Raw genomic sequence first — 25,608 nt, 5'->3', positions numbered from 1 at the left:
AGCAGCAGCAAAATTTATGTCACCTTTTCTTCTTTCTTTGAAGGAAACTACTTCTATCATAGAGGAAAAATATTTGAGCATTTTCAAAAATAAGGGGGTGGAATCAATGAGGAAAAATAAATCACATTTCTGTGCATGATTAGAAAAAAATAATTTGGAATTCCAAGATCATGAGAGAGAAAAAAAAAAAGGAGGGAATAATGCAAATATGGAGCATGGGTGGATATGAGTTTGTTTCAGGTACTGGTGTGAGAGGGAAGAGTACAGGCTGAGAAACAGAGGACATGGAGTTTAAGATATCATGGAGTTAAGGGAAAAGGTACCATATAAAATAAACAAATTATATGTATATATAATTTATGCATACAAATACTGGGGTACAGGCCATAGGTGTGGGAGGTAAGAGGATTTACTAGAGACAGAGTGGGGAACAGAACAGGCAGACTGACTGAAATACACTACCTTGGGGAGCAGTGGGTGAGACAGGAGATGTTTGCTGTGCCATGTGGATCACCTCCCTGGCCAGGGATCGAACTCGTGCTGCAGTGGATGCCAATAGTTTCATAGTGCTGAGACGTAACCCCTCCCTCGCACCACTGGAGAGTCCCTGAAATACAATTTGTTAGGAGTTTTCAGAAATTCAGTAAAGCACTTGACTCCCCATAGTTTGCCTAAAAGGAACAAGGTCCTTAAATTAAATTGTGAAGGAAAATATTTGCAAATATGAATGGTTTAGAATATACAAGAAATCTACATAATGGTAGATGCTAGAAAGAGTTCTTAAATATGTTTCTCCCCCTCAATCAATCATGGACCAGTGCTTTTTTAAATAAAAATCCTTATGCCTAAGTGTTACCACAATGGAAATGTTTCCTTTTTTGTTCTTATCTCCTGATGAAATAGCAGTATTCTATTTATAGAACAGTGCTGGTTCAAAAATTGGGAAACTTGGGTCTGTATCTTAGCTCTCATGTTAGCATGAATTTGGGGGAAACAGAAGCTTTCTGTTATTCAGTTTTTTCATCTACAAAAAAAATTGATTTATCTCATGATTCTCATAAGAAATGTTAGAGTGATATAATAGTGTTTCTCCAATTCTTCTTTATTAATGGAATCTCTGCATTTTAGTTGGATATTTCAAATAAGGCCTACTTTGTTTAGATATATTTTATTTATTTAGTTAGTCACTTAGTTATTTTGTGTAGAAGATACGGGGTCTGGGCCTAGTGTTTGGGACAAGGTGAGAGGATTTGCCAGTGACAGAGGAGGGAGTAGACCATGTAGATCTGCTGAAACACACTGCTGAGGGAAGCAGTGGGGGAGACAGGAAAGATCTGCTGCCCCATATGTGTCTGTTCCCTCACTGGGGATCAAACTCAGGCCATAGTGTTGATAGCTCTGAGACTTAACCTCTAGGCCACCAGGGAGGCCCTGTTTAGACTTTTTTTGTAATTTGTTGCTGTCATATAATTTGGTACTGGCTAGTGCCACTTAAAAGGAAATATTTTGTGCATCATCTAAATTGCATCTTCCAGTATCTGATACTTCTTAGGTCATGATCTAGAACTCACATGCTGGGGTTGGTGCATCACAATAGAATAAACTAGATTTCTGTATATAATGGCCCATTACACCAGCCCTGCAGTGTCCACGTTGGACTCTAATATAGAGATAAATAATATTATGTTATTTGGAATTTTCTCTCACATAGTAAAACAAAATTCAATGAATTAATGATAAAATACATTTAATACATGCCTTGGTATATAAAACACTGTAAGCATTAATGATAGCATATCTTTCATAGTTATAAGGAGTTGAATTTTTTACTGAGATAACATTGGTTTACCACACTTTTTATGACTCAGAGGTATAGGAGCACATTTTTAGATACATTACCAACAACCACCAAGGTAGCAATAATTCTCCACCATTAATAATAAGTATTAAATAACCATAGTGAAAAATCAGTAATGTGTTTAGTACATATTTAATAAAAATCTTGTTTACTGCACTATGTACAAAGATACTTCAATTATCTACATCAAAAATGTTATTATTTCAAAGTTACAATGAGATGTTAAATTATTAATAGAGTTTTTAGCTATGTCCAAATACTCATAAAATATGGGCGTTAAGGGGCCTCCGCAGTGGAGCAGCGATTGAGCACTGGGCTGCGAAGCTACCCGCAGCCTCTGCAGCACTGGATTGATCCCTGTTCGCTGGCAAGGGTCCCACATGGCGCACAGATCTCTCCTGCCACGGCCACTGCTCCCCTCAGCAGTGTACCCCATTGATCTGCCTGTTCTGTTCCCCGCTCTGGCTCTGGAGAAATCTCTCACCCACGCGCGCTTCTGACTGTATCCAGTGCTTGTATAAATAAATAAATAAATCTTTAAAAAATATATATAGGAGTTACGAGGAAAACTGGATTAAGTGTCTGACAAGTAGTCTCCTTAATTTAATTTGTTATTGTGAGCATTTGCAAAAATATTAATGACAAATACTTAACCCTGTAACATTTAGCTATTCACCATTCTTTGTAATCTATGTCATGTTTTCTATTATTTGAATTTCCTCTTGAAATTTAAGAACCAAATATTAAGTGGCCATCCCACTATTGAAGTTTGTGACTTTAATTTTGTAAGGCATTGATTATCATTTACTGTTTGTAATATTTATAAATGAAGAGTTATCTTGGGTTGATTGCACAGGTAAAACTTTACCATGACTACAAATTTAAATAAAGAATGCATTCAGGACCTCCCTGGTGGCACAGGGGTTAAAGGCTCAGCTCTATCAACCTATCACCAGCCACTGTTGCAAGAGGTTGATCCCAGGACAGGTAGCTAACCCACATGGCATTGCAGACCTCTCCTGTCTCTCCCCTGCTTCCCTCAGTATATCTGCCTGCTCTGCTCCCCACTCTGTCTCTGGTGAATCCTCTTACCCCCCAAACCTCTGGCCTAGACTCCAGTTCTTATATGCATAAATAAATTAAAATAAACCTTTTTTAAAAAAGAAAGAATGCATTCAGACCCTTTAAAGATATGATGAAGGAAACTCATTCTTTATTAATTTTTAAAGTGGGTATTGGATCCTCTGCTCAGTGACCTATCACACTGAAATCAAGGTGACCTCTGTCTGTATCCTCATCTTATGGCTTGTGTAGGTAAATCTCAACTTCTAATCTCCTTCATGATATTGCAGAATCCATTTCCTACTATGGAATGATTGAAGTCCCAGTTTTCTTGTAAGTTGTTAGCCAAAAACTGCTGTCAGCTCCAGGAGACCACTTTCAGGTTTTTGCTTCTCTGCCATCCATTTCAGAGTTAGAAAATTCCTCTCATTAAATTCCTCTCATGCTTCAAATGGCTAAATTCTACCACCAAAAGACAAATAGCAATTTGTTTCCAACAAGTTCATGAGATTAGGGTAGAACAATCCACATTCTTCCTTTCTAAAATTTAACTGATTAGTGATCTTTATCACATTTGTAGACTCTCTTGCACATTAAGTAACATAGTCACAGGAGTTGCCATAGGGAATGGCAAGTGTGAGGCCATTTTAGGATTTGGCTTACAACACTAATGCTACTGGAGAAAGTAAATTTATAAAGTATATAATTAAGAGAGCTTCTGGGTGAATTGTTTACACTTTTAAAATGTCTTCCTTTGACTCTGGCAATGTAGTAAAAATCATACTTGGTGACTCGATGCTAATTGGTATATGTGGTTTATATTTATACATGGTTAATTTCTAAGATGTCCTTTTAAGGAATTATATTCATTAACTTGTTTTCTACACTATCATTTATTATATTTATTATTATGACCATCTACAACTAATGGATAATTAAAAACTTAGATTTATTTTTCCAATAAACTATTATATTGGTTGACTCTTGACATTATTATTTCTAATGATTTGCATCTATACCATATTAGAAATGTTAACAGATGATTCCATTGTAAGATTCCAATTTGGCATTTGTTATCCTTTATATACACAATTATAGTTTTATAATTGTAGCTAAATCCAGTCTATACATATATGAATTAGAGGATATTGAATCTTGAAATATAGTTTATACTTTATAAAAAGATTAAGTTTGTCTTCAAATAAGTCTTTCAAATAATACTTTACTTGTTGACAAATTCTACCAAGTTTACATTTTCTATTATTTTATTCACCATACTAATATAGAAAATAAAATATATAAATATTCTTATAGGCTGTCTTTAGATAAGCATCACTGTATATACTTTGTTATAAGTGCCTATACACACACACACATATCTATATATATGTCGAGAGAGAATTTACTTTAATGATCATCTATTATTCCATTTTAATTTTAAAAATGTTTTCTTTTTTTTAAAGATGTATTTATTGTTTGTTTGTTTGTTTGTTTATACAAGCACTGGGTACAGTCAGAAACGCGGGTCGGTGAGAGAATTCACCAGAGCCAGAGCAGGGAGCAGAGCAGGCAGAGGGCGGCAAGAAAGGTCTGCACGCCATGCGGGACCCTGGCCCAAAGGCCGGGGATCAAATAAGTGCTTCAGAGGTTGCGGGCAGCTTCACAACCCAGCACTCAACCACTGTGCCACTGGGGAGGCCCCCTTAAAAATATGTTTTCAATATTTGAGGTCCAACTTCTGTGAGAATGCTTCTATCACCTCTATTTTAACATCTGTTTGTTTTCCTTTTATTATCTAAAAAATATAATAACAATCAAGACTAAAGTCTTACATAGAGATGTAAAATATATCACCATTGATCATGTTTGACTCTGACCTGAGTATAAGCAATAAATGCATTTATAATTAGTTCTATGGAAAATATTATTTTGGAATAACTTATTAGTTTATTCTTGACTAGTTTACTAAAAGGCCAATAAAATGAATTTGTAACTGAAATAAAAGTTAACTTTTTCCAGATTACGTTAATCTACATATTAGATACTGAGAAATGCATTATGAAATATTATAGTGGCTTTGAATTATTTTCTGCTTGAAATATTTTCTGTCATTAGACATCTTAATAGAGTCAAACAAATCCTTCATAAAATCTTCAACCATTTATTCCCTATTAAAATGGCAAACATATATAAATGACACAATTATTACCATGGATAAGTGGGTCATAACTCTGCATTTTCAAATTAGTAGATAGAAGCACATTTGAATTTGCTAAATTAATGTAAATGTTTTCTTTTACTATTCAAAAATCTAATAATTGTTTTTAATACTATTTTTTTAATTAGATTCCTAACTTACTTTCTTCTAACTTACCCTTTGAACTTCTACAAGACTTTTATTCTTTTAGGCAATTTCCTTACTGAAAAGGACAAGACAGGACATTGTGAGTTTTAAGATGATGGTGTTGTTATTAGCAGAAATACTGTTCATTAATGCAAAGCTGTTTGACCCAATAATGCCATGTGTCCTGCCTGAAAAGGCTGTGAGATATTTTAATTATTGAAATAGTACCTTAAATGGTAAATTTGAATTGCATATGTAGAGAAAAAATTGGCTGTTGTGATGGTAGAAGACCCTCACTACTCCCATTCGGGTAAATTTGCTCACATGAAAAATGTTCCATGTACACTGTGGGTAACTTCATCCATGACTGCCTTGGAGGAAATAATTAGTTTAATTCACATGTGTTTGCTTAAAAGTTTATAATAGTCTGGGACACCTGGGTATTTTTCACACAGGAAGCTAACAGTTTTGCATTTCATTGTGTCATATTATTTTTGCTTCTGATCTGTATAGCAATATTATCATATCTATCAAGACAGCCAGAGCAAAACTGAAAGTGAAGCAGTGGGACAAATTGTAAGCTTCTATTGCACTTATGCAGACCTATGTCTAAGCTCTTAAACCTCGCTGTTGTGGGATGCTCTGCCATTATGACATGGGGATTAATTCAGTGTGTAGAACACAGTGGGCATTTAATAATCAGTTGTTGAAAGTATGGCAATGTGAATGGTTGCATAATGATATATCTTCATTCTTCAAAGATGTTAGAAAATGCCCTGAGAAAATCTCATGTACTTGTTTTGCTGAGACTATTTTAAGACAACAGATGAGTAAAATTAGGAGAAAAGCACTCAGCTATTTTTTTTTTTCTTCTTCTTCTTCCTAAGGCCACTTGTATTTCAAAGGTAAGATGAAGATTTTCTAGCCAGAAATACCTGACAATAGAGGAAAAATATTAGGTAATAATGACAAAAAAATGTATTCTGTAGGTGTATATAGAGCAGAACAGAGACTGAGAGCTGCCTGTCAACTTAGGAAAATGGTGCAGTATGAGATATGTAATTTGAAAACCTATTTAACTGAAAGCACCATATAGACCTAATTGATGTGTTAGAATTTCTTCATTAATGATTTAAAAGTAAACATAGCTTGCCTATTCATAAAATAAATATAACCTGTTAAGGCAATATGATGTATTTTTCTCAAATGTGTTCTTTTAATGTCTTGATAGAACTACCAAAATTAATATAATATTGGCAATTGAAACAATATTTTAAGGGTTTGATCAAATAGACAAGGAAAATAATTTTTATTAAAATGCATCAACTTAAAATAACTTGACCTATAATTTCACACAATTTATTCATGCACAAATTTCAATTGAGATGCACTATGCTCCAGATATTATTATTATTATTATTATTATTATTATTATTATTTCATAGGGGCCACAGATTATTTATGTAACAAATGATATGTTCTACAAAACTTGAAATATTATTTATTATTTAAGATTTATTTATTTATGCATACAAGAACTGGGGTACAAGCCAGAGGTGTGGGGGTTGAGAGGATTCACCAATGACAGAGTGGGGAGCAAAACAGGCAGATCTACTGAAATACACTGTTGAGGGGAGCAGCAGGCGAGTCAGGAGAGGTCTGCTGCAACATGTGGGTATCTCCCTAGCTGGGGATCGAACTCGTGCTACAGTGGCTGCGTATAGCTTCATGGTTGCATCTTAACCCCTTGCGCCACCAGGGAGGCCCTTTACTGCCTTATTTTTGAAAATAAGTCATGCAACTCTTAGTTCTGAACATGTACTGTTTTGAGGTTAGTTCCACAATAAAATTGCAAGCAATGCCAAAAGAGTATTTAATGGGAAAAAAAAAAAAAACCTTCATAAAAAAACGCTCAAGATAGGTTTCAGATTTTGAAATTTAAGGAAAATAAACTTAGTGAACATCCATATTATTGTAATTATTTTAAAAAACATGGAGTTTATTCAATCAGCTTAATATATAGGTCTTGACTGAATTGAAGTTTAAACCATTATGTTAAAATATGCGATAAGGAGTGATTTTTCACTAAGACAGATTTCAATAAAACATTCTGTGTAACTTGAACCAGCCACATTTTGAATCACTGGTGATGAACAGCTAAATTTTGTGCATGTGTCAAACTGGGTTTGGTAATTGCATTTGTTGTTTTGGGAGAGATGTGTGATGTATCGATATTTGAAAAAGAGTGATGAAAAGCCAAAAGAAAAACCCATAAAACATGGTTTTCTTTGAACCATTCACTTAAACATCTATCTGGTGCCTACAGCTCAGAAACCTGACAGAAATGTGTCTCTTCATGAAATTTAAAATCACCATTCCTATATTTAATATCCAATCAATCTGTACTTTGAAGCTTCAATAGCTACTTCTGTATTTTAAAAAGAAACATTAGCTGTTCAGAATTGCTGTTTCTTGTAGAATTACAGTCTATTATAATAAAATTGTTCACATAATGAAGAGTGGTCAGGATGTGGCCACTTTCCATGGTTCAGCTAATGTAAGAAACATGGGAAATGCTCCAAAGCCCTCAACAGATTATTTATTTGATTTAGTACTAGTCTCTTAAAAATCACTGTGGCCTATGTTCCTGGCTTTAAAATCAAGGTAGACTATTTCTCTTTTGATCACTTTTTGTATATGTGAACTATGTTAAATAGATTCAGAATAGCTATTGAAATTGCAATTATGAATATTCAAGGCAAATTGTTTTCTGTATTGAATACCTATTGTGTCTCTCTTTTTTTTTTTTTCCTGACTATGAATTGCATGCACTCTTCATTCCAAACTAAGCTTACTCCATTTTAATGATAAGGCGACATCTCTTAAAGTATATGAATATGTTCACCAGTTAAAATTAATTTGACACTCTAATGGTGCTTAGTGCTATGTGATATTCTTTCTGAAGTACAGTTACAAAACATATAAAGGTGGCCCTGAATAATATTTAAACAAGCGTTTATTCTGCTGACAAGATAAATGATCATGCAGTATAAATGTGTTAGAAGCTGACTGGTCAAAGATAAAATATTCCAGTGTTCCAATTTTTCTATTCTGTTAACTTCCTCCCCACTTATCTCCACTTTTTGTAACCAGTCTCCACCTGGTTACATAACAAGATTTTACCAGTCTGCAGGTACTGAGTGCTTCTGATGTTCCCTGTACAACTGTAGTAGGACTGATTAATCTCTAAAAAAAGTTGCTGTTGAACTTTACAACCAGAATCTATGATCCTGAAATGCAAAATGACATGTAGAGGAACAGGATTCTTAGCATCTATATCAGGGATTTACCATATGTAAATGTGTGCTATTGCTGAGTAGATACTGCCTTAGTGATAGCAGTGTATTATAATAGACAAGAACATAAATGTTGAAACTATCCTCTACCATTATTAACTGTATGACTTTGGGAAAATTGCTTTATTTGTACCTCAACTTCCTTATCTGTAAAATGGGTACAGTCATTATACTGCTTTCAAAGAATGTTGTGGAGAATACATGACAGAATGAACAGAACAGGTTTAAAATGATTAAATTAGGAAATGCCATATAAATGTTAGCTTTAATTATTTATAACTTCCTGATTCTAGATAAAAATATTTAAATAAGTGAGACGTTTTAGAACAAGCTTTTAAATCACAATCTGTTTTGCTAAGATTCTACAGGATCCTATATCATCCACAAAAATAATCAGAAATTGGACTGGCTATATTACCAATACTTGTTAATAACATTGGATATGAATCGAATAGAAGAAAAAAGCCACTTATTAAATTTCTAATTGTTTCTTTCCATTATACTAATGGCAGTGAGGAGAATAGTAGCATATAATTCTAAATTGGCAAGGAAACAATTTAGATGAGACTGTAAATATAAATATTTAAGTGCCTAGTGGAAGGCTCATTTAGTTAAAAGCACATGATCAGTTAATTTTCATCTTACTGAGAGCTTTACTTTTCAGAGTTAAATAAGGAATGCTATTTTGTATCTTATCCTATCAAGGAAATATCATTTGGCAAAGTGGAAGTGACAGGAATCTTGGGAAAGATGCTAATATCATCTTAGGTGCCAAAGAATAAATGCTTTTTAGAGTCTATTATCTTCCTCAGATTTTAAGAAAATCTTCTGAACATAGAAATTTCATGGCAAATGTAGGTGTTCTTAAATGCTTTAAATTCTGAAAAATGAAAATTTTGTTACAGGCTCACAGATTTCCTAATGAAAGAAAAATAGGCATTTAATAAAGTAAAGCAGCTATATATCGATGGATCTTTATGCAAAACTTAGTTTTTATAGCAGTGCATAAAAAATGGGAAAAGCACAAAATGAAAATGAAATTGCAAAATGTGATAAAAACTAAAATGTGGAAATATTGCTAGGTAAAAAATACTAAGTGTAAAATGTGTTTTATGGTATGCATATTCTAGTAAAACAAGGCAAATTTTAGTTTACTACTTGAGTCACTGATGAGAGAACATGTCTATTAACTTTTATTTTACTTCAATATTGCCTGTTAACAAGAGCTAAGAAATGAGAAAAAAAAAAGGAGAAGAGATGAAATTTAAATCTAAAATTGGAAAGGGAAAAATGAAGCATAAAAAAACAATCTTTACTTTGATCTCTCAAAGTATTCTCTTTCATGGAATCTAAAACTTACTTGTAGACATGAAAATTAAAACAGTGTTTTATAGTATTCCAGGGTTCCAAATCATAGAATTTCAGAATTTGAATGGATTTTTTTAAAATTTATTTATTTATACAAGCACTGGGTACAGTCAGAAGTGTGGGAGGGTGAGAGAATTCACCAGAGCCAGAGCAAGGAACAGAACAGGCAAATTGACGAAATACACTGCTGAGGGGAGAACCAGGCACTGCAGGAGAGGTCTGTCACACCATGTGGGACCCTCACTGGCGGCCGGGGATGGAACTGGCACTGCTCAGGCTGCGGGCAGCTTCACAGCCCAGCGCTCAACCGCTGCACCACCAGGGGAGGCCCAGAATTTGCATGGATTTTATTTTATTTCTTTTAAACATTTATTTATTTATGCATAGAAGAAATAGTGTACAGGACAGAGGTACAGGGGGTGAGAGGATCCACCAGAGAGAATGGAGAACAGAACAGGCCGATTGACTGAAATACATTGCCGAGGGGAGCAGTGGGAGATACCAAAGAGTCTGCTGTGCCATGTGGGCTGCCTCCCTGGCCAGGGATCCAACCTGTGCTGCAGTGGCTGCTTCATAGCAGTAGCTTCATAGTGCTGCAACTTAACCCCTTGGACCCCCAGGGTGGACCTGGATGAATTTTAAATGATGAGTTAATATCTGATATTTGAGTATCCTGCCTTCTTCTTGCAGATAAAATAATAGAAATAGATATGTTGATTCTCAAAGGAATAAAGAATTTGATAAATCATATCTAGAACTTCATATGAATCTTTGCATAAGAAAATCAAATAATTTGGTAAATAAGTAGTTGGTAGATGATGGGAACATAAAGAGGAAAGTGCTAGAAGTTTTACAAGTTCACAAGGAAGAACTCATTTCTTTTTTAAGATTTGTTTATTTATGCATACAAGAGCTAGGGTACAGGCCAGATGTGTGTGTGAGGGTGTGGGGAGTGGTTTGAGAGGATTCATCAGGCACAGAGAGGGGAACAGAACAGGCAGATCGACCGAATTACTGTGCCATGCCGGTAGCTCCCTGGCTGGCCAGGGATCGAACTCATTCTGCAGAGGTTGCAGAAAGCTTCAATGGTTGTGTCTTAACCCCTTGAGCCACCGGGGAGGCCTGGAAGAACTCATTTCTAATGTCACTCTGTACTTGTACAATGTGGTTAAGTATGGGTGGATTGGGAAATGTGCAGTATGTCTAATATTTCTTGATCTATTTATTTCTTTGACATTTATTTTATGCTGCTGAAATTATAGAAACAGACATGTATATATATATATATATGTATATATACACATTGAGAGAGAGAGAAAGAGGCTTATGTATATGTATACATATGTATATATATGTATATATACACATTGAGAGAGAGAGAAAGAGGCTTAATTTAACAGATTAATTGAAATTTCTCATTATATCATGTGGGCAATTAAGTGAAACATGTGATGAATGATGGTAAAGTTTATGAATTTGAGATAGTTAGAAAAACTACTATTTTTTTTAATATGTGTATGTCATGTGGAGGGATATTTTTATCTTTTATTTTTCATTTATTTTTAAAAGATTTGTTTATTGATGCATACAAGAGCTGGGTTACAGCCAGGTACAGCCAGAGATGGGGGGGGGGGTGAGAGGATTCACCAAAGACAGAGTGGGGAACAGAACAGGCAGATTGACCAAAGTACACTGCTGAGGGGAGCAGCAGGTGAGACAGGAGAGGTCTGCTGTGCCATGTGGGTTGCTCCCTGGCAAGGCTGGAGATTGAACTCGTGCTGCAGTGGCTGTAGATTGCTTCATAGTGCAGTGCTTAACCCCTTGCGCTACCAGGGAGGCCCTATCTTTTTTTTTAAGGATTTATTTATGCATGTAAGAGTTGGGGTGCAGGTCAGAGATGTGGGAGGTGGAGAGAATTCACCAGAGACAGAGTAGGAAGCAGAACAGGAAGAGTGACTGAAATACACTGCTGAGGGGAGCAGTGGGCAAACAGGAGAGGTCTGCTGTGCCATGTCAGTAGCTCACTGGCAAGCCAGGGATTGAACTTGTGCTACAAAGGCTCTGGACAGCTTCAAAGTGCTGTACTCAACCTCTTGAGCCACCAAGGAGGCCCTGGAGGGATATTTTTAGTGCCGTATCCAGGTTCACTATCAATATTTACTGTGCTCTTCAAGGTTTTATGATGTGTATGTCCATTCCAATATAAATATCAGCATATGCTAGAATGTATTGAATCATATTTTTCTAAGTAAATGGGAAAAGGATTATTGAAATATAGTAATTAGTTTATAGTAATTAGCTTGGTAATTAGTAATTAGCTTAGCTAATGAATTATTAGGAGTAAATTAAATTATCCCCACACCAAGATTATATGTGAATTAAAATATTTGATAATTAAGGTTTAAAAATAAATACAAATACTATTTGTTCATAAGCCTTAAATATGTTTTTTTAGCCCAGTACTCTTTACTGAGATTCATGAGCAGAAACCCATCTATTTTGGACATGCCCTTTCATTGACTCACATATATATCAAACTCAGAGTAAAATTGAATTCATAGGAATGTCTCAAAAGTTTTTCCTCCTCCAGTAGTTCTGTGATGGAGAATGGCAATATCATATACCCACAATTTAATATCAGAATGTTAGTAGTCATCTTTCATTGACTTTAATAAGTTATCTAAATCATATTTAGTCTTTAAGGCCGTATAGGGATTTGAGCAAAATTCCTTTTTAGAAGTATTAAGTAAAAGGACGATTGGATTAATTCTCTTAAATTGTACACGGAGAATTCAGAACGAATAATAACTTGAGTTTAGGCATAAAACTCATTTAGTCCTTTAATAAATACTTAGTGATATCTAAGATAAGTGAAGCAAAATAATTTACCTTTTTTTAATATGTAACATACAGTTCCTGACATTAAAAAGGCACAAAACTATTGTCTATATAGCTCTTCAGAGTATTGGCTTTTGTGAGTAAAGGAATAACCTGATATTGAACTGATTTGAGTCCAAATAGCTATCATTTCAGTTAAATTACCTTAAATATTCGCTTTTGATCAGGAGAAAAAAAAGGGGATTATGTTGTAATCACAATTAAATAAAATTTTATTTTATTTTATTAAGGATTTATTTATTTATCCATACAAGTGCTGGGGTACAGGCCAGTCATGCAAGGGTGTGAGAGAATTCACCAGAGAAAGAACGGGAAACAGAACAGGCAGATGAGTAGAATACACTGCTGAGGGGAGCAGCGGGCAAGCAGGAGAGGTCTGCTTCGCCAAGTGGGTTGCTCCCTGGCCGCTGAGAATCGAACCGGTGCTGCAGAGGCTGTGGATTGCTTCATAGTGTGTTGCCTAACCCCTTGCACCACCAGGGAGGCCCTAACTAATTTTTTTTATATGTAGTTAATCTTGTACTATTCCTGGCACATATTCATACTTAATAAATATAATTTACCTCTTTCCTTTTTCCTTCTTCATAAAAATTAAGAGCATTCCTGACTAGAAGATCGACATATGTTTTCCATGTAAATGAAATCCTCGATTCATCCTGTAAATTTCGATTGTATTACAAAAAAAGGAGACAGGGTTGAGAATATTATCACAGGTGGAAATAAGGTTTATGTAAAAATACCTAAGTGGGAAATAACAATGCCATTAGGCATTAGTTAGATATAACTTGGAGGGATCATGGCATGCATATACCCTGATAGAGTATAATGTCCATAAAAGAAGGAATCATGCCTATTTTTGTTCTGTTCTATACCAAATGCCCATCAGAATTTGTCACACTTGACAAAATATATGTAGGATGAATAAATAAAGGTAGAGAAAATAGGAACTATCCTGAAAATGTCATTCCTCACTGAATCACTTAAGATCTATATAACTTTTCTTTAAATCAATAACCCTTCTTTGATTATACTCATGTACTATAGTGCTTGATTTGTGGATAAAAAAATCAGGAAAGAAGAAGGATGATAGAAAACCACACTTAATGATAAAGTTTTTATTTATAAATCATAAAGGTGGCGATACAGCAATTAAAAATGATTCCACCTATATAATCAACCAATACCTGTGTTCAAACTATCCCATTGAAATTAGACATTTGAAACTTATTATATCCAAATACCATTTATTATTTTGAAGGGAAATAAAAAAACAGGTATGATGGATGCAATAAAATATATTTTTGTAATCATTAAACTATTTGTGAGAACAAATGCATTAAGCCAGGTGGTCTGCCTTTTGATAAAGTTGCTAAAACAGTTAATCCATGTAGGTTAAGTTAAAAAAGACCGAACCATAAAATCAGTTCAGCTTCAGTGAAATAATTTGATTAATGCTCTTTGGGATCACTGAGTATTGATTCTGGAGAGCTAGTCTATGATGTTGCAGCTTAGTTTAATTTTCAGTGATTGCTCAGTGAAAATGTTGATCAAGGCTCAAACTTGGAATTCTGGATCATTGAAGGAAAGTAAAATAAATTAGCATTGTTTTTATAAGTAAAGGTTTATATTCCTTTTTAGAATATCATACTGCAGATCCTTTAAATGATCATATTCTCAGTTATCTAGTCATCAGTTCTTATTTATCAGATTTTCTGCTGAGTTTCTAACTGAAGCCTAACCTTTGGGTATGTGAAAATGCAGATATTTAGTCATCGATGTTTATCCCACTATGAGAAATGTGAACACATAAACAATTCAAACAAAAGAACAAAATGCATAAAAAATGAAATAATTTTCAATTTCAATTTGTAAAAATGTAAGTTGTTTCAGGATTTGTTTTCTAATTGAAAGAGTCCCAATATATATTTATGCTAAATAACTTGGCTATAAAAAGCAACATGAAAGAATAAACAAAAATCCCTCCATGAATAGAAAGCTGACCACTTTATGTGAGCTACATTGCAATTTAAATCAACTGAATTTTGACTCTCGTCTAACAGGTGTTGGTCAATTATCTAACAGGAAATTATCCATCCCACTCTACTGATATCCTTTGGTTTAGTTGTCCTTTATAATCTCTCCTTGCAGTTATCCTGCACCTTTGACCAGATTAATCTGTATAAAAAGTTATTTCTCCAAGATACTATTTTTCAAAATAACTTAAACAGTGTCTCCTCTCATTTATAACATCAGATTTGAACCACTCATTTGTTATTTAACATTTTCCAAACCTAATTTCATATTATATATCTAATCAGTATCTCCTCTAATTTCATTTGACTCAGCAAATATCAGTATTAATTTATTACTACTGCATATAGAAAGAAAGTTGGAAAAATGGTTATAAAATGTTCTACAAGATATTATCTGGGTCCTTAAGTAATTAAATAGTTAATGAGGACACACATGCAGACATATACAGACATACAAACACATACACATCAGTATATTAATAGTATGTTTCTGTCATAGTTATGTTGTATATTTTACATTAGTGTTACACAGTGACATTGTATATTTATACACAGAAATTTATACATATTTATGCAAACTTCTATATGAACTTAAATGAAAGAAAATATTGATTCCAAATGGGACTTGAAACTGAAGTAGGTGACTGATGGAAAAAGAAAGAGAACCTGTAATATGTTTTTACCAGGCACGATTCTTAGATTTTTGCATGTGTTCTAATAATTATTTTGCAAAGTGATTTGTTCTTATATGTACTATTGTATATGTATATATGTGAGATAATATGTAATATCCTTATTTTATATATTAATAAATTCAGAATTGTTCATCCATTTACAACTAGGTCTATATGACTCCAATAACCTTATCAATATACCATTTGTAAATTCAGTGTTTAGAGATTATATTGATTTCAAGGGAGAAGGAAAGGGCAAATGGGAAAAAATTCAAAGCAGAGAGGTATGGAACATTTCAAAGAGTTCAAGTTGCTCTGATTTAGTTAGTGATTAGATTAGATAAGGGATGCAATCACATGAGATTAGAAAGATGTCCTGGTAGAGATCAGATAACCTTTTGATGCTAAGTTGAATAATACAGTTGTTTTACTAGTAATAACCATGGGGTATTTTTGGCTGAGAATGTGATGTGAGTGAGCATCTTAGACATTTTGCTTAACACCTGTAACAAATTACCCCATGTTTAGCAGTTTAAAAGTAATAGTTATTGTATCATTACTTCTTGTGTCAGAGAGCCAAGTTCAGCTTTTCTGTGTTACCTCTGGCTCAATGTCTGTCATGAGATGCCATCTGAACCCTTGCAAGATCCACTTTAAGGCTCACACAAGTGATTGCTGGCCCTTTATCAATTGAAGCTTTCCATCGACCTTCTTCAGATTTCCAACTGATTTCCCCCAGGTAAGGAATAATAAACAAAGTAAGACCAAGTGAGATATATTCCAAAAAAGGATAAAAAACATATTCTTTTGTAACCTGATTTTGGAAGTGACATTCCATCTTTCATGAGGCATTCTCTTTGTTAGAAGTGAATCACTAAGTCTAACCTACACTCACATGGAGGGGTTTACACAACCATGTGGATATCAGCAGGCAGGCACCATATCTTACTTACAGCTTTCAACATCTAGACTTATCCAAAAATATTTCAAGTACTATTTTTTTGATGACCCATTCTCTAATAGGTTGAGCTATGATTTTAATGATTTACAAAAATTTTTAAATAGTCTTTACCCATCCCTTGGACACATATGTTTGTTTGTATTTTTGGTAAGAACTAATGTCCTCAGAGCACTTATTCTTCAGCATTATGTACATCCATGTAACTGTATTGACTTGAGGAAATCCATTAAAGACATTTGTTCTCAATTAGTATCTGTTCAAGATTCATTGTGTGTGTTTGTGTGTGCATGTGCATGTGCACGTGTAGAAATGGGGTGTAGGTCAGAGGTGCTGGTAGTGAGACAATTCACAAGATAGAATAGGAAGTAGGGCAGGCAGATCTATTGAAGTACACTGCTGAGGTGAGCAGCAGGTGAGACAGGAGAGATCTGTTGCGCCATGGCGGGGGACTCAGGTCTTAGTGGTGATAGCATTGAGACTTAACCACTAGGGCACCAGGGTCATTTGAAGAGTCATTCCTAATTTTACGCTTGATTTCCTGATTTTTATTGGCATTTCTTTTAGTACTGTTTGGGTGACTTAAATAACATTCTGCAAGTCACTTCTGTAAGAGATTCCTTTCCATTGTTTTATTTTATCATCTACAGTAGTATCTCTCTTTTTTTAAAGATTTATTTATATATGTATACAGAACTGGGGTACATGCCAGTGATGGGGGGAGGGTGAGAGGATTCATCAGAGACAGACTGGGAAACAGAACAGTAGATTGACTGAAATACACTGCTCAGGGGAGCAGCAGGAGTGTCAAAGGAGGTCTGCTGAGCCATGTGGATTGCTCCTTGGCCAGCTGGGGATCGAACTCTTGCTGCAGTGGCTGTGGATAGCGTCAGAGGTTGTATCTTAACCCCTTGTGCCACCAGGGAGCCCCCCCCCCCACCGTAGTATTTCTTGGGCTGTTTAAATTTTATATATATGTTAACATTTTTAAAATGTATATGATCACAAACATTTTTTTTTAGATTTATTTATTTATGCATACAAGAGCTGGAGTTGAGGCCAGTGGTGAGTGGGTGGGAGGATAGGAGGATTTACCAGAGACAGAGTGAGGAGCAGAACAGGCAGATCTACTGAAATACACTGCTGAGGACTGCCATGGGGGAGACAGGAGAGGTCTGCTGAGCCATGTAGGTTAGATACCTGGCTGGGGATCGAACTTGTACCACGGTGGCTGAGGACAGCTTCATAGTGCTGAGACGTCAACACGGAGGCCCCAAGACCACAAAGAAGAATGCTAACTGACATTATATATCACAGACAAGAACAAAAGTGACTTTCTAGACCCAAAGAATGACTCATCATGCATTCATTCTTCAAATATGAATGGAGTATTTTGCATTTACTAGAGAGTCCTCTTAGTATTGAAATGTGTGTGTGTGTGTGTTTGTATAAATAAGGTCCTCTATAAAGGATATTGATACTATGGACTTATTTGTTATTTTGTTTCCAAAGTACTAAAACATTAACACTCCAATAGCAAGAACAACAACAATAATAATAAGTTTTCACTCTCTAGAATGTATCATGACATTGAAATGTGTATACATAACAAGAAGTGATAATATATGGTTTATCTGATTTGTCACATTGAAATGAGAATAAAGGCATATTTTAGAGGAAACTAGTAGATGCTAAGCTATCTTTGAATTTAGTGAAGAATAAAACAAAATTATGAGAAAACAGAATTTATAAAATCTTTTTTGATAGGAAAGAATGATATTACAGAGAACTAATTTTTGAGTTAAAGCAATTTTTACTAAGTCCATTCTGAATGAACTGAAGTGTTTCTTTAGAGGAGGTATCAGGCTATTTTAGTGATTGGTGTTAAAAACAAATCTTAAGTGGTAATGAAATGGGCTTTTTCAGCAAAACAAAACAAAACAAAAATTTCCCCAGTTCATTACTGACATTTTATAATCTTGAGGTGCAAAAAGAGATGAGGCTTGATTTTGACTAGTGCAAGCGAATAAAGACTCATTTAAATCAGAGCACAAATCTGTTATTTCAAATTCATACAGCAAATAGTAAATTATTCAGAACCTAACTCATCTTTCTATCAAAAATTGCACTGAGTGAATAGGTGGATTTGAATACTAATATATTATGCAAAATTAGAAAGAATTATGTCATTTAAATCAATGAATGCAGTAAAAATTGGAGGAGATGTGGCAAGAAAATAAAATACTAATTATATTTTCAGGAATTATAATTAATGTACTAGCTTAAGGTTTTAGATAATATGCAATTAGATAGCCTAGCTTTACCCTGAAAATAAATTCAAATAAAAGAAAATTATCTATTGTTCTTATGTTTACATTTAATCCAAGTTTCAGTGAAAGGAATGTATTGCATTTAGAGACTGAAATAATGCCTTTAGTTTTTTTCCCATAAGAAAGGATTTCATATATATTTCTTAAATATAAAAACAAGACCTACATCTTTGAGAATACCTACACAATTTTAGTTATAAATAATTATTCATGACTATAAAAAACAGGGGCTTACTGACTACTCTATACCTTTGAAACCTAGAATACACTGCATTCATTTTTTTCCTTTTTTTTTAAATAATAGATTTTAATTTTATATTCCCCATACAATTGCAACCCCCCCATTTTGACCCCAATCCCTCTCCTCCCACCCCCCACCCCCCAAAAAGTGTCTCTGGCTCATAGTTTTTTGTTGATTTTGATTTTCACTTTCTTATAGTCATTCATTTTCCTGGTCGCTTATTTAAGTTTTCTAGATCCCTGCTATGAGTGAGACCATCCGGTATTTTTCTTTTTCTTTCTGGCTTATTTCGCTGAACATGATCCCTTCCAGCACCATCCATGTTGCTGCAAATTGCATGTGTTTATCTTTTTTGAATGCTGAATAATATTCCATGGTGTATATGTACCACATCTTCTTGATCCAGTCATCTATTTTTTTGGGCATTTGGGCTGTTTCCAAAGCTTAGCTATTGTAAACAGTGCTGCTATAAACAGAGGGGTGCAGGTGTTCTTTGGAATTGATGTTTCTGTGTCCTTTGGGTAAATAGCTAGGAGTGGAATTGCTGGATCATATAGAAGCTCTATGTTTAGAAGGTCCACACAGCTCTCCATAGTGGTTGGACCAGTTTGCACTTCCACCAGCAGTGCAGGAGAGTTCCTTTTTCTCCACACCCTCGCCAACATTTGTTGTTGCTAGTTTTTTTAATATGTGCCATTCTCACTGGTGTAAGATGGTATCGCATGGAGTTTTCATTTGCATTTCCCTGATTACAAGTGATGTTGAACATTTTTTCATATGCCTGTTGGCCATTTGCATTTCGTGTTCAGAGAAGTTTCTTTTTAGCTCTTCTGCCCATTTTTTGACTGGATTATTTTCTTTGTTGTTGTTGAGTCTCATCAGCTCTTTGCAGATTTTTGTGATCAGTCCTTTATCATTAGTGTTGGGTACAAAAATGTTCTCCCAGTTGGTGGGGTTTCTCTTTGTTTTTGTTATTGTCTCTTTTGCTGTGCAGAAGCTCTTTAATTTGATGTAGTCCCAGCTGTTTATCTTTGCCTTCACTATCACTGCTTTGGGTGAAGTGTCTATAAAGATGTCTTTGATGTGAATATCATGTAGTGTTTCACCTATATTTTCTTCTATGTATTTTATGGTTTCAGGTCTTATGTCTAGTTCTTTAATCCATTTTGAGTTGATTTTTGTGTATGGTGTGAGGTAGTAGTCAAGCTTCATTCTTTTGCATGTAGCGACCCAGTTTTCCCAGCACCATTTATTGAACAAACTTTCTTTGCTCCAATGCATAGTCTTTGCTCCTTTGTCAAAGATTAGTTGACCATAAATCTGTGGGTTTATTTCTGGATTTTCTATTCGATTCCATTGTTCTGTGTGTCTGTTCTTTTTCCAAATCCATGCATTTTTGATGATTATGGCTTTGTAGTAGATTTTGAAGTCTGGGAGTGTGATGCCTCCATAGAATACACTGCATTCAAAAGAAGCAAATTAATCCACTGAAAAATGTTGAATAAATTATTTATTTTGCTGCATCTCTTCCGTGGAATCTATACGTACACTGTTCTTCAAATTTAATTTGCAGTGGGCCTCCCCGGTGGCCAAGCGGTTGAGCTGTGGCCATGCGCCGGTTATATCCCCTGCAACCGGGCGAGGGTCCCACATGGTGCACAGACCTCTCTTGACTTGACGCCCTCTGCTCCCCTCAGCAGTGTACTTCGTCACTCTGTCTATTCTGCTCTCCGCTCTGGCTCTGGTGAATTCTCTCTCCCTCCCAGCCTCTGACTGTACCCAGTGCTTGTATAAATAAATAAACAAACAAACAAACAAATAATAAATGAATGAATGAATGAATGAATGAATGAATGAATAAATAAATCTTAAAATAATAATTTGCAGTGTGTTATAATGGGTTTTTTGGGGGGATTAACCTAAATAAGAAATCTATTTAAATTTCTATTAATTTTAAATAATTAAAGATAGTAACTATAGGAAAGCTAATTTATTATTGAATAATTAAAAACATATTTATGTGAAAATATTTTTCTTATCCGTATTTGTTTTCTTGAGAAAGGATAAGAACAAATAGAATTTACACAAATGCTTTTATTTCAAATGGACCATTTCTTTGCAGGGCAGGACATATTTAAATATGTGATACTATTACTCTTATTCTATAATAATTCCATGATGATTATTTGATCACTATTATTTCATAAATTGAAATAATTTTTGGGATGCACTACAAGGGGATGATAGGTACATTTTTGATAACACTATCATAGAAATGCTTAGTATATAAAAATAGAAAAAATAAATGCTCAGAGTATATTATCACACCCTCTTTAGGAAAGGGGAAAATTATTAAAAATAAGGAAAGTGAAAGAAATTGAGACTGTTTTCTAAAAAGGATCCCACAGAGTCCATTTTACTATTTAGATTATAGCAATGTTTACCATATTATAATCAGTATCTTATCACGCCCACTTTACAAGTAATTTCAAAAGTGATACTATAACTTGAAAATTAAAAGAGAATATTGTGAGTATAATATTTTAGTGTTCTCTTATTTTGTGGATGTTTGCACATATTCTTATTGTATACTTATTTTGAAGGCTAGTAAACTTAAGTGCACATTAAAACATAATTTACATTGTATTACTACTTAATAGTGTGTAAATATATTTATTCATTAATTTATCTACCATTTGTTATTGAATATGTGTTATGTGTGAACAAAATGCATACTTCAGGTATATGATATGACAATAAATTAATATTATCAGAAATACTAGTACTTTATTAAGATAAAAATAGAGGGGCCATATGATTTTATATATATTCTATCTTGTCTCCATTCAAAACTTTAAGACATTTATATGTGAGACCTGTATTTTGTTGTTAACACTGTTTTATTTGCTTGAGTATTTGTTATTGTTCATCCCCACTCCAAATACATAGTTGCAAAGCCTACTACAATGTTGGTATACATCAAAAACTGATTCATGGCACAAAATACTGACAAATCTTGTAATCATTTGTATCTATGGGGTTAGTAAGGCAGAAACAGATAGATAATCACAAAGAAAAACAGAATTCCTTTCTTCTCCAATTCCTTTCCTCAATCTAGTGTATTTGTCTATTGTGTATTTCTTTGTTTTTTAAAGATTCATTTATTTATGCATACAAGCACTGGGGTACAGGCCAGAGGTGTTGGGGTGAGAGGATTCACCAGACACAGAGTGGGGAACAGAACAGAGAAATGCACTGAAATACTTTGCTGAAGGGAGCAGCAGGCAAGACAGGAGAGGTCTGCTGCACCATGTGGGTAGCTCCCTGGCTGGGCATTGAACTCGTGCTGCAATGACTGTGGATAGCTTCATAGTGCTGCATCTTAACCCCTTGCCAGCAGGGAGGCCCCTGTTTTGTACTGATGTCAGATAGGTTATCTTATAGGTGTGAGGGAACAAGAAAGTAAAAATATTGCTACATGTCATAGCCCATTCATTATCATATATGATATGATGTGTGTGTGTGTCTGTGTGTGTATATACACACCATATTATATACCATACCATATTAGGTTTCTACTAGTATTCAAATTGAGAGATTCTGCAAACCATTCTTTTCTTCTATTCTCCAAGACATAGTAACTTTCTACCTCTAACCTATTACTTTTTGACAACAACTTTAAAAAGCCCTCTCTGTTCCCTTTAAAATGGATTTGGTCACAAAGATCTAAATACTGAACTATTACTGCTTAAGTTAACCCAGAAGAGGCTCCCTGTTTAGTGACTCCTCCCACGGATCAGATATGGTAGGTGTTGGGGATGATAGTGGGGTCCTTTTGCAGGGAACAGGATTAAAGGATGTAAGGACACGTGCGCATTTGAAAAGACAAATATCGAATTTAGGAAATTTCTTGTTTTTAAAGTGAGGGTTTGTGGAAATTAATTCCAACTAAATAACTTAACTCAGAGGTAGTAGAATCTCAGCAAAATATATCCTGTCATCTTCTTGCTTTTTAAACACTCATTTTTTATTATGTAGCATTGACTTATAAGTTATCTAGGTTTAAATTGAGTGATGTTATAATTTGATGATTGTATATACCATATTATGATCTTTATCAAAAGCTAGTTTCCATCCTTTAGCATACATATGGCTCCCTTTGTCTGATTTATCCATCCTGACTCCTTTCATCTCTCATGACCACCATTTTTCCTCATAATCTAATACTTTGTTTTTGTTTTATTTATTGTTTCTGGTTTTTTTTTTTAAGTTTCAGGAATACAGTTTTATATATTAGCATCCGTTTATACTACTACCATTAAATCTACTTTTCATCCAGATCTACATTAGATCTACTTTTCATCCAACACCATACAACAGACCACCTTTACCTGATTTGCTAACATATCCCCCACCTGTTCTCCTCTGGTAACCTTATTCTGCTGTCAGACTCTAAGAATGTAAGTTTTTTTGTTTTGTTGGTTGGTTTGCTTTGTTATATCATCTATTAGATATTGAGTGAAATCTTAAGTATTTGTCTTTGTTTGTCTGACTTATCTTCCTAAGCATAATCCCCTCAAGATCCATCCATGTTTCAGCAAACGGGAAAATGTCAACTTTTTTAGTGCTTTATAATTTTTCATTATCGAAGATACCAAGTAAAATCCAATAACACACATCTAATCAACGTGTTGCAAATGACTTTGCAATCACTAAACCAAATAAGTTGTAAGAACCTTAATGCCTTGATCCTGGATTTATTCCTTTAGAAATGATGTGACTTTTGGAATAGCCTCTATCAATGCTTAAGAATGTCAGTGTCTGAAAGGTGATGGAATATTGGCAATGATTCTCCCACAGCCAAATTGTTTTATGTTAGACATTCTTCAGTGGAGTACTCTAGCAGGAGAGAAAGTTCTGTAGGGGTTTCTCACTTCCAGTTACAATAGGGAAAATGGTCTAATAGAAGCCACATCTCAGAAGTCCATTTTGTAATCAAAGCTTCAAATTCTTAGCCAGACTTGCTTCAATATAATTTAAGATTTTTATTTTCACCTAGATATGAAAAATGTTGTTTCTTGGTAATTTTCTCTTAGACACTCCTAGAAGCCCATAGAAAATATTAGAAAATTAAAATAATATTAATTTTACATTTAATATTAAATTACATTAACTGTCTTAATTCAGCTATAGTTTTGAAAAAATAAACATGTAATATAAATTCATTTTACTTTATTTTTTAAAGATTTATTTATTTATGCATATAAGAGCTGGGGTACAGGCCAAAGATGCAGAGTGTGAGAGGACCCATCAGAGAGAGAGTGGGGAACAGAACAGGTAGGTTGACTGAAACACACTGCGAAGGAGGAGCAGACAAGACAGGAGAGGTCTGCAGCGCCATGTGGATTGCTCCCTGGCTGGCCAAGGATCGAACTCATGCTGCAGAGGCAGCAGATTTCTTCATAGTGAGGCGTTCAACCCCTTGTGCCACCAAGGAGGTGCCTCAATTCATTTTACTTTAATGGATGGATTTCATGTAAAATAATGACATTCCTTAATGCTGCAATCAAACAAATCTTAAAATGAGCTTTTGACATGTATTCTTCTCTAACTTTCTCTAACATGTCTACCTTTGGATTCAAAGTGAGACATATGCCATTTTTATTTTACTTAAACAGTTAGAGGCCATTGCTGGGTTATTAATTGTCCTCATTTCAATTTCAATTTTCTAATTTCCTAATTTCAATTCCTGTGTCTCAGGAATTAGGTTGACTCGAGAGAGGGAGATAATTTGAGGAATAGCCATTGAGTGGAACAGGCAGAACACACACACCATTTGCATATTGTTTTTTGTTTTTATTTTTGTGGATGTAGTTCCTTCCACCCCAAAGCAATTACAATAGTAACATAAAAGATTATTGACCACAGATCATTATAACAGATATAATAATAGCGAAACAGTTAAAAAAAGTATTGTGAGAATTAACAAAATGTGACACAGGAAGAGAACACGCTGTTGGTAAAATGACACCATTATACTTGTTCAACAGGGTTGTTATAAACTTTCAATCTGAAAAAAAGAAATTTAAAAGAATAAGGAAAACTTTCAGTCTATTAAAAAAAGTCTTATCTGCACAGGGCAGTAAAGCAAAAAATAAAGTAAGGCAAGGTAATTCTCTAATGACAGGAATCCTTATGGATGGCAGAGGGGGTTAAGAGAGTCAATCATCCACACAGATATGGAGAACTAATCATTGACAAAGGAGCAAGGAATTTGAAATGGAAAAAAAGGACAGTTTGTTTGATAAATGATGCTGGGAAAACTGGACTGCTATGTGCAAAAGAATGAAACTATACTACTACCAAACATCATGCAGAGAAAGCAACTCAAAATAGATAAAATAATTGAACATAAAACCTGAAATCATAAAATATAGGCAATGGTCCTCCCTGTTGGTGTAAGAGTTAAGTGACAGCACAGTGAAG

The 25,608-nt window shown here is 34.4% G+C and overlaps 1 protein-coding gene across 3 annotated transcripts in view; it reads left to right on the top strand.

Moving 5' to 3' along the window:
* The window catches only part of GRID2 (glutamate ionotropic receptor delta type subunit 2), a gene marked incomplete at its 3' end in the record, with an annotated part of 1,748,121 nt that overhangs the window by 440,334 nt on the left and 1,282,179 nt on the right, over window positions 1–25,608 (top strand). The window lies entirely within an intron of this gene.

The sequence above is a fragment of the Talpa europaea genome (genome assembly GCF_964194135.1).
Source record: "Talpa europaea genome assembly, chromosome: 5".
In the NCBI taxonomy this organism is placed as follows: domain Eukaryota; kingdom Metazoa; phylum Chordata; class Mammalia; order Eulipotyphla; family Talpidae; genus Talpa; species Talpa europaea.
This window is presented reverse-complemented; position numbering and strand designations above follow the sequence as displayed.